At 39.2% G+C, this 7,791-nt stretch overlaps 1 pseudogene; it reads left to right on the top strand.

Moving 5' to 3' along the window:
* Nucleotides 1-374: 374 nt before the first annotated feature.
* On the top strand, nt 375-493 carry LOC134964131 (5S ribosomal RNA; annotated as a pseudogene).
* The last annotated feature ends 7,298 nt before the right edge of the window (nt 494-7,791 follow it).

Below are 7,791 nucleotides of genomic sequence, written 5' to 3'. Positions count from 1 at the left end.
GATGGTGTAGGCAGTGTAGGCAGGACTCTTAGTGAAAGTTAGCTAGCTAGCTGCAGCTAATATAGTGCACAGTCAGTGTCCCTTCAAGTCTGTATAGGCAGGGAGGGTTTCATTGTGTGTGGCACTGTGAATACAGCAGTGCATAGTGGCAGGTCCCTTCAAGCCTGTTTAGGGAAATGTTCTGGATTTTTGAACTCAATACCATGCATCCAGATGGCTTCAATGAAGGCTATGAAATAGCCCCCTTTCTGTAACGTAAGCCGACAATATTTATCTTTCCGTTCTAGGCCACTTGTCTGTATCTTCTGCAATTTCCACTTTTATTCACTACTTCTACCACGTTGTTATTACGATACCTCCAAAAACCACGCCAATACTACAGCCATACCACACTGGAGATGCCCAATTCCGTTCGATCTTGGAAGCCAAGCAGTGTTGGGCCCAACTAGTACATAGATGGGGAACCATCATGGAAGATTGGGTGCTGTAACTTTCTTGAGCAAGGTGCCAAGAGGTTCTTATAATAACTAATATATCTTTTTATCACCATACTATGGGAACTTCGGTGTAAATACGCTTCTAGATTTTGAAAAAGTTTTTTTAAAGAAGAATTTTTATGAGAAAACTTTTTTAAAGAAATTTTATATATTAAAAATTTTTACTTATATTATGCTACCTCCTGCACTATGTTGGGTATGAAATATGTCTGCTACTATGCCATCTTCAACAGGAGAATGGTAATTTTCATACTCACCACCAGTTTTATGACTAGAAACAATAGCACTATTAACCCTGACTATACTATAAATATCAGTGTCTTCTTGTCAACTATCAGTAATACATCTAATTGTACTGGATGTTTTAATTATGTCCACACTTGGGACCTGAAATATCATTAGCCCTAAGTAGGAATACGTAATGTTTGCACAATAATCTCCTGCACAATAATCTCCTTCTGAAACTTGTTTCCCTTTATTTTTCGGTCATACACTAAATTCCATTATGAATAATCTGATCCAAAATGGACGCCGCGACCACAAGACTATACAACTAAATGTCTGAGGAAATGAACTCCAGAAAAATGGCCGCCGCTACAACACACACGTTCCCAGCCACTGCTATCAGAAGGGAGAACAGGCGCATGCGCAATGGATGCCGGACACGGACCGTCCATAACACGCACTCGGCGCATGCGCAGTGAAGAATGCCGGATACCGGAAGTGGGGCGGACGTGACGTCACCCGCGATCCGGACCGGAAGTCCAGGACTCTGAACTTTAACAATGTTTTTTCGAACTTTAAACACATAAAAAAAGTTATTTAAAAAGCGGTTTCACTAAGCCTGGCTACACTATGCTATGGGAGTACTTCCACCATGTTTTAAATATTTAAACAATTCATGAAATCTGACACCGGTTAATTGGCAGGAAGTGATGTAGCTATCACTTCCTTACCAATACAGGTATATATAGATGAGCTGTCCCAGTTGTTTGTTACCCCTTGATGAAGTCCAGATAGGACGAAACGCGTTGGGTGCTATGATACATACCCTCTCAAAAAGCTAAGAATCCTATTTTTATACTTTTTATGCTGATCTTATGTCCAATTTTCTACTTTTAGGACGTATTTTTCTCTTGTCTAATTTTTTAAGTTTGTATTACTATTCTTATACTAACTTATGTCTTATACACAATTTTAGCAATATTTCGGGCTCTTTGTAATAGAGCTATTTTTTATTTGTTTTTATTGGTGCTTACTAGATTTATTAAAAAACATTTTTCTTTTAATTTTGAGTCTTCTATTAATATTAGACACCACAGGTCGCTTAAAACCACCTTATTCCTTTTTTTCGTTTACATTGTACATGAAGCACCTTACCAATGCTTCTTTCTTTAAGGTGTAGCTGACGCCCAAGTAATACTAAGGGAGTGTCTAGAAAAAGGAGACTTTTTGTTTGTAAACAACCTGGACTACATTCTAGTATAAATTGGTATCGCAGTCAAGCGCCGATAAGCTTTCCCCCACCAATCTAGTATCAATATCTGTTTATTAATAATGTAATGTTTAAGAATCTTTTTTTCCATTCATTTACTCAGATTATTTATTATGGTATTTCCATTAATGCACGGCTAACCCTGTTAAAAAATGGACAAATATATGTATATGGAGAGAAGTATACTACTAGTGAAATGGGCTTGCTCCAGAAAACACTGACATTTGGATATGATATTTGATATACAGTATAACATAATATCCAATATCCAAACATGCTATGGTCCCTAGTAGAGATGAGCTCAGGTTTTCCTGTATGACTAGGATCCCAAAATGAGGTAAAAAATAATTTTCCCTTTGTCAGATATTACGTGTTTTGGCTCACATATAAAAGTCACCATCCACTTTCGGACGTCATTTCACAAGTGAGATATGATGGTGTAGGCAGTGTAGGCAGGACTCTTAGTGAAAGTTAGCTAGCTAGCAGCAGCTAATATAGTGCACAGTCAGTGTCCCTTCAAGTCTGTATAGGCAGGGAGGGTTTCATTGTGTGTGGCACTGTGAATACAGCAGTGCATAGTGGCAGGTCCCTTCAAGCCTGTTTAGGGCAGGCATGTACACTGTGAATGTGTGGAGTGGAATAAGGGAGCCTGGTGTGTTCAGGGCAGTGGGCACAATGTCTGTAAAAAAAAGGCCATTGCCATTGTGGTTGTCATTACTGGTCAGTGTCACTATCACTGACACTACAGTGAGTAAAGCATAAAAATCTTTGTTTTTACAAATTGTGTGCAATTGTGCTATCTTGCCTAAAAGTAAGTGGGTTCAGTCAAGGGCCACTGTCATATATATTTGTGTCTTTTGCACACCCCTAATAAAAATAAATTAGATTTTATTTTTATTAGAAAGCACTGTGTGTGTGTGTGTGTGTGTGTGTGTGTGTGTGTGTGTGTGTGTGTGTGTGTCAGCAAACAAAGGAATACTACATTGTTTATCAGTCAGCCGGTCCAGTCAAGGGCCACTGATGTAATATTTGTGCAGTGCAATAGTGTTGTCTTTGTCATCCCCAAAAAATGTAAACAACTTTTATTTTTATTTTTATTAGAAAGTACTGAGTTTGTGTGCATTCAGCAAGCACAGGGATGCCATACTACCTTGTCTAACAGTCAAGGGCCACCAATATAATATTTGTGTAGCGCGTTGATATGGATGACAACAGTTTTAGACAGTTAATTGAAATGCTCTGTCCCCATTACCAAATCCAATCTAGATTCTATTTTACTAGAACATAATTTCCTTACCTGTACATTGACATTAAAAAAGTCATTATTTGCCTCAAAAATTGCCATTGTACCCACTGTCCATTTAACCACAAACTAAATATTACATGACTGTGACAGCCCATGTGTGGGGGAAATGCCTTCAGCAGCAAGAACAGCAGCAGTATCTAAAAAACACAAGGTCAATCAGAGACGGGCTACTCTCTGTATCACTGGCTTCACTAAGAGGCATACCAGTTAATAACCTCTTAAAAAAATCAGAGATGTCATTGCAAAATGACTTACCCAGCTTGGACTCTACTCAGGATTTGTGATTTATGATAATGACACAAATATTGTAAGAGCATTACAGCTACGGGAATTCCAACACATTCCATGCTTTGCTCACACAATCAATTTGGTGGTACAGAATTTTTTAAGAAATCACTGGTGCATGCAGAAGAAGCTTTCTGTGGCCCCCCCCCCAAAAAAAAAAATCAGGAACAATTCAATTTGCCTTGCCATCAATTGAAGCAAAACTTAGTAACAAAATGTATTTTTAGCCTTCATATGCTTCAGTGGATGGAGTAACAGCAAAAAGCCATCCAAAGCTACAGAACAAGCTATGACATAGGAAGAGGAGGGTGAATGTAGCTTACTCCAGTGCAGTGGAGAATAATTTCTGTGTTGTGCAAGGTACTAAAACGCTTCAAAGACGTCACCTGTAAAGTGAGTTCAGACACTACCAGATTGAGTAATGTGATTCCCCTAATCAGACTTTAGGAAAAGCAGCTAAAAAAAGTGAAGAAGGAGATGAAACAAAGTGATTCCACTAAGCTTGTTGGACATGTAGATCAAGTCTTTTACATGCTTTGTCAGGATCCAAGGGTTGTCAATATCTTGAAATAGGATCACTATATTTTAGCAACTGTACTTGATCCTAGGTTTAAGTCAGATGATGTGTCTTTCTAATGGAAAAAAATATTAAGAGATGCAAAGAGCTCCTGCTGAGCAAGTTGCCATATCAAGTGGCACATGACACAAAGACAAAAGGCCAGTATTTACTAAAAATCCGAGTTTGGTCGATTTGTGTTTTTTTTTTCTAAGTCCCAATCCGGGAATTCACTAAGCACCATCTCGGCAGTGTCTGGTCTATTCGTAATGGTTTGAATGACAACGTTCCGAAATACGAATGAATAGACCATCGGTCAAACGCGGCTGTTATTTCATAGAATACGGGAATTCACTATTCATTCGTATTTGGGTGTTAGTCTCTGAGTGCTCAAATGCGGTCGTATTTTTTTGCGATTCGTTAAAAAAAGCGGCAAAAAAATAGACCTGCTTTTTTCAGTCGTGTTTACATGTGTTGCAAATAAAAAATCACTCACACCTGAATTAGGATGCCTATAAAAGGATGTTAGGCCCATTTCAATACACCTACACTCAGAAATGGCAGCAGGAATGTGGGCCAGTGATCTTTTGTGTGCTGTGGGATTCCTCAGACTCAGACATCAGCCTGTAAGTACCCAGGGCCAAGAAACTGAACATGGTCAGCAGGTTGTACAGGTTCCGCGGAGGCTGCGCAGGCCTCGTTTTTTTAGGGGGCATTTAAACTTGAATGCATTGTCCGATGATAAGGTCATACAGATGTTCCGTCTAAATCGTAACAACATTTTCCGTCTGTATGACCTTGTCAAACTGGGCCTAGACCCTTAGACAGCACGCTCTCACCCTGTCTCAGGCCTGCACAAACTCCTGGCTGTCTTGCACTTTATGGCTACTGGCAGCTTTCAGGCTGTGTCTGGGGATGTCATAGGAATCTCACAGCCCTCATTTTCCAGAATCTTAACACAGGTGATGTATACCTAACAACCTCTTCTGTTTTGTGTTTGTTTTAATTTCTCGGTGGCCAGTTCTGTCCTAAAATCTCATGTTTATTGTTTTTTAAAATGTTCACACAGGTGTTGGCTGTTTTGCAGCCCCACATCGAGGCCTCAATCTGCTTCCCTACCCAGGAGTCTCAGTGGCATGCCTTCAGGGTAGATTTCTATGAGCTGGCTGGCATGCCCAATGTGCTTGGAGCCATAGATTGCACACACATTCAGCTGAGACCACCTAGGGGCAGGCAGCACATATATACAAACCGCCATTACGAACACTCCACAAATGTGCAGGTGGTTTGTGATGCAAATCTCAAAATAATGAGTGTTGTTGCTGGTTACCCTGGGGGCTGCCATGACTCCTTCATCCTCAGTCAGTCATCCCTCTTTGATAAGTTTGAGGACGGACAAATGCCAGATGGATGGCTGCTGGGTATGTAATTTGATATGTGTAGGCCTGCGTATACTTTGTTCAAATACAGGTGCAGATGTATTAACCTGTAGAAGGCATAAGGAAGTGAGAAACCAGTGATCTGTGCAAGGTAATAAAGGCACCAGCCAATCTGCTCCAATATGTAAATGAACATTTAGGAACAGATTGTCTGCTGCCTTTATTACCTTGGACATATCACTGGTTTATCACTTCCTTATGCCTTCTACAGGTTAATACATCTGCCCCACAGTGTTTTACTTATGTGTTGCTGTATCTTAACATGGATCACGTTACTATATCTGTCTTTTAGATGATGGAGGATATGGCTGTTTCTCTTGGCTTCTAACTCCATTGTCCCGACCTGATACCCCTGCTGAACACAATTACAATAATGCACATAAGTCCACGTGGAATGTGATAGAAAGATGTTTTGGTGTGCTGAAATCTAGGTTTCGGTGTCTGGATAAGTCTGGTGGCCTTTTGTTGTATAGTCCCTCCAAGGTGACTCAAATTGTGTTCTGCTGCTGCTTTCTTCATAACATGTGTTTGCAACAACATCTGCCACATGTTGAGGAGGAAGAGGAGGAGGAGGAGGAGGAAGAAAGCAGCCAGCAAGCAGAGGAATTAGAGACATCTGGTGATACTTGGAGTACTGATGTATGGAGGCAGGTTAGGCAACAGATCATCAATCGCTATTTCTAAGGTAAGCTTGGTTTTCTTATTTCATTTGTTGTGTAATCATAAAAATTTTTTTGCCTTTTTTTCCAAAAACCATTACTCAGAATGTGTCTGTCTCCTTGACACATACAAACATACCCTTGCTATATGAAAAACAAATGTTGCATGTGTATTGTGTGTATTTTTTATCTCAAAACAACAGATTATGAGTGGCATGCATTAAGTCTGGATAAGTGTTCGAAAACTTGCAGTGCTAATTTCTTATAAGCCCACATCATCCATGTAGTATTTCACTTTATCATTGTGTGTAACGTCCTAATGCACAGGTTCACAAACTCGGCCCTCAGGACCACACACAGTGTATGTTTTTCTTGTAACCCAGTAGAAGCACAGGTGTATGAATTACTCACAGACATGTTAAAAGGTTCACAGGTGGAGCTAATTATGTCCCTTGTGATTCTGTGAGTAGACCTGCAAAACATGCACTGTGTGGGTTCCTGAGGCCCGAGTTTGAGAACCTGTGTTCCCAAAAAACACTCCTCAACATATAATATGTTAGCCTTGAGGAATACATGTGTCCCTATGTGTGATGCACCATCATATTTAAAACTCACAAATTTACTGTCATCTTGAACAATTTAATTCCTAATGTTTGATGCTGTAAACTTGATGATGTGTAAGTAAATACACAGTTTGCCACACATATACATTATTATACACAGTTTTTATTTTTGTTGTAAAAGTACATATTTGTTTGTTTCAGCATCATGTGTAAAAACATGCTTAATAATTTAAAACACACACAAACATGTCCCAACAATACTGACATTCATTTGGACAATGTTTTTCCTACAAAACAAAGGAAACCTATTACAAGCTTTTTACGCAACTCAATTGTGTTCTTCTTGTAATGTTGTATAGATAAGATAGCTCAGATATGTATCACTAACATTGTAATTTGGATTGTTTGCAGGCAAAGAGAATGATTGGAATCCAGAAAGAGTAATGATTAGAAAAAAATCAAGTAGTCATTTTACTTCCTGCTAAAGACATTCTGCCTGGCTGGCAATTATTGTATCTGCAGGCAAAGAGAATGATTGGAATCTAGAAAGAGTAATGATTAGAAAAAAATCAAGTGGTCATTTTACTTCCTGCTAACATGTATGTGTGGCTCCATCAACATTTCCCTCCTCCAATACCCCCCAAAAAAAGAAAAAGAATAAATGTGCATCCTATTTTTTAAATATATTTTGGGCCACTTATAATTAATGATGTTAAAAAAAGGGTCAAGGAGCTAAGTGTTATATTTTGTAAAGCATCAAAAACACTTGCTAACTATTTTGAGTTACTTATCACAAATGTCTAAGTTGTTTTTTTTCACGTTTTTTTTTTTTGGTGGTTGCTTGTCCTTGCCTTTGCCTTTAGCACTGTCATGTTTTGGCATGCTCTGGTGGACCGTCTTGGTGGTGATGAGACTGGCGTGAGATTTGGAGTAGTCGTACCAGAACTGCTGGTTGTTTGCTGTTGGTGCATGCATCTGAGTGTTTCATTCA

Source organism: Pseudophryne corroboree, chromosome 9, assembly GCF_028390025.1.
Source record: "Pseudophryne corroboree isolate aPseCor3 chromosome 9, aPseCor3.hap2, whole genome shotgun sequence".
Lineage (NCBI taxonomy): Eukaryota > Metazoa > Chordata > Amphibia > Anura > Myobatrachidae > Pseudophryne > Pseudophryne corroboree.
This window is presented reverse-complemented; position numbering and strand designations above follow the sequence as displayed.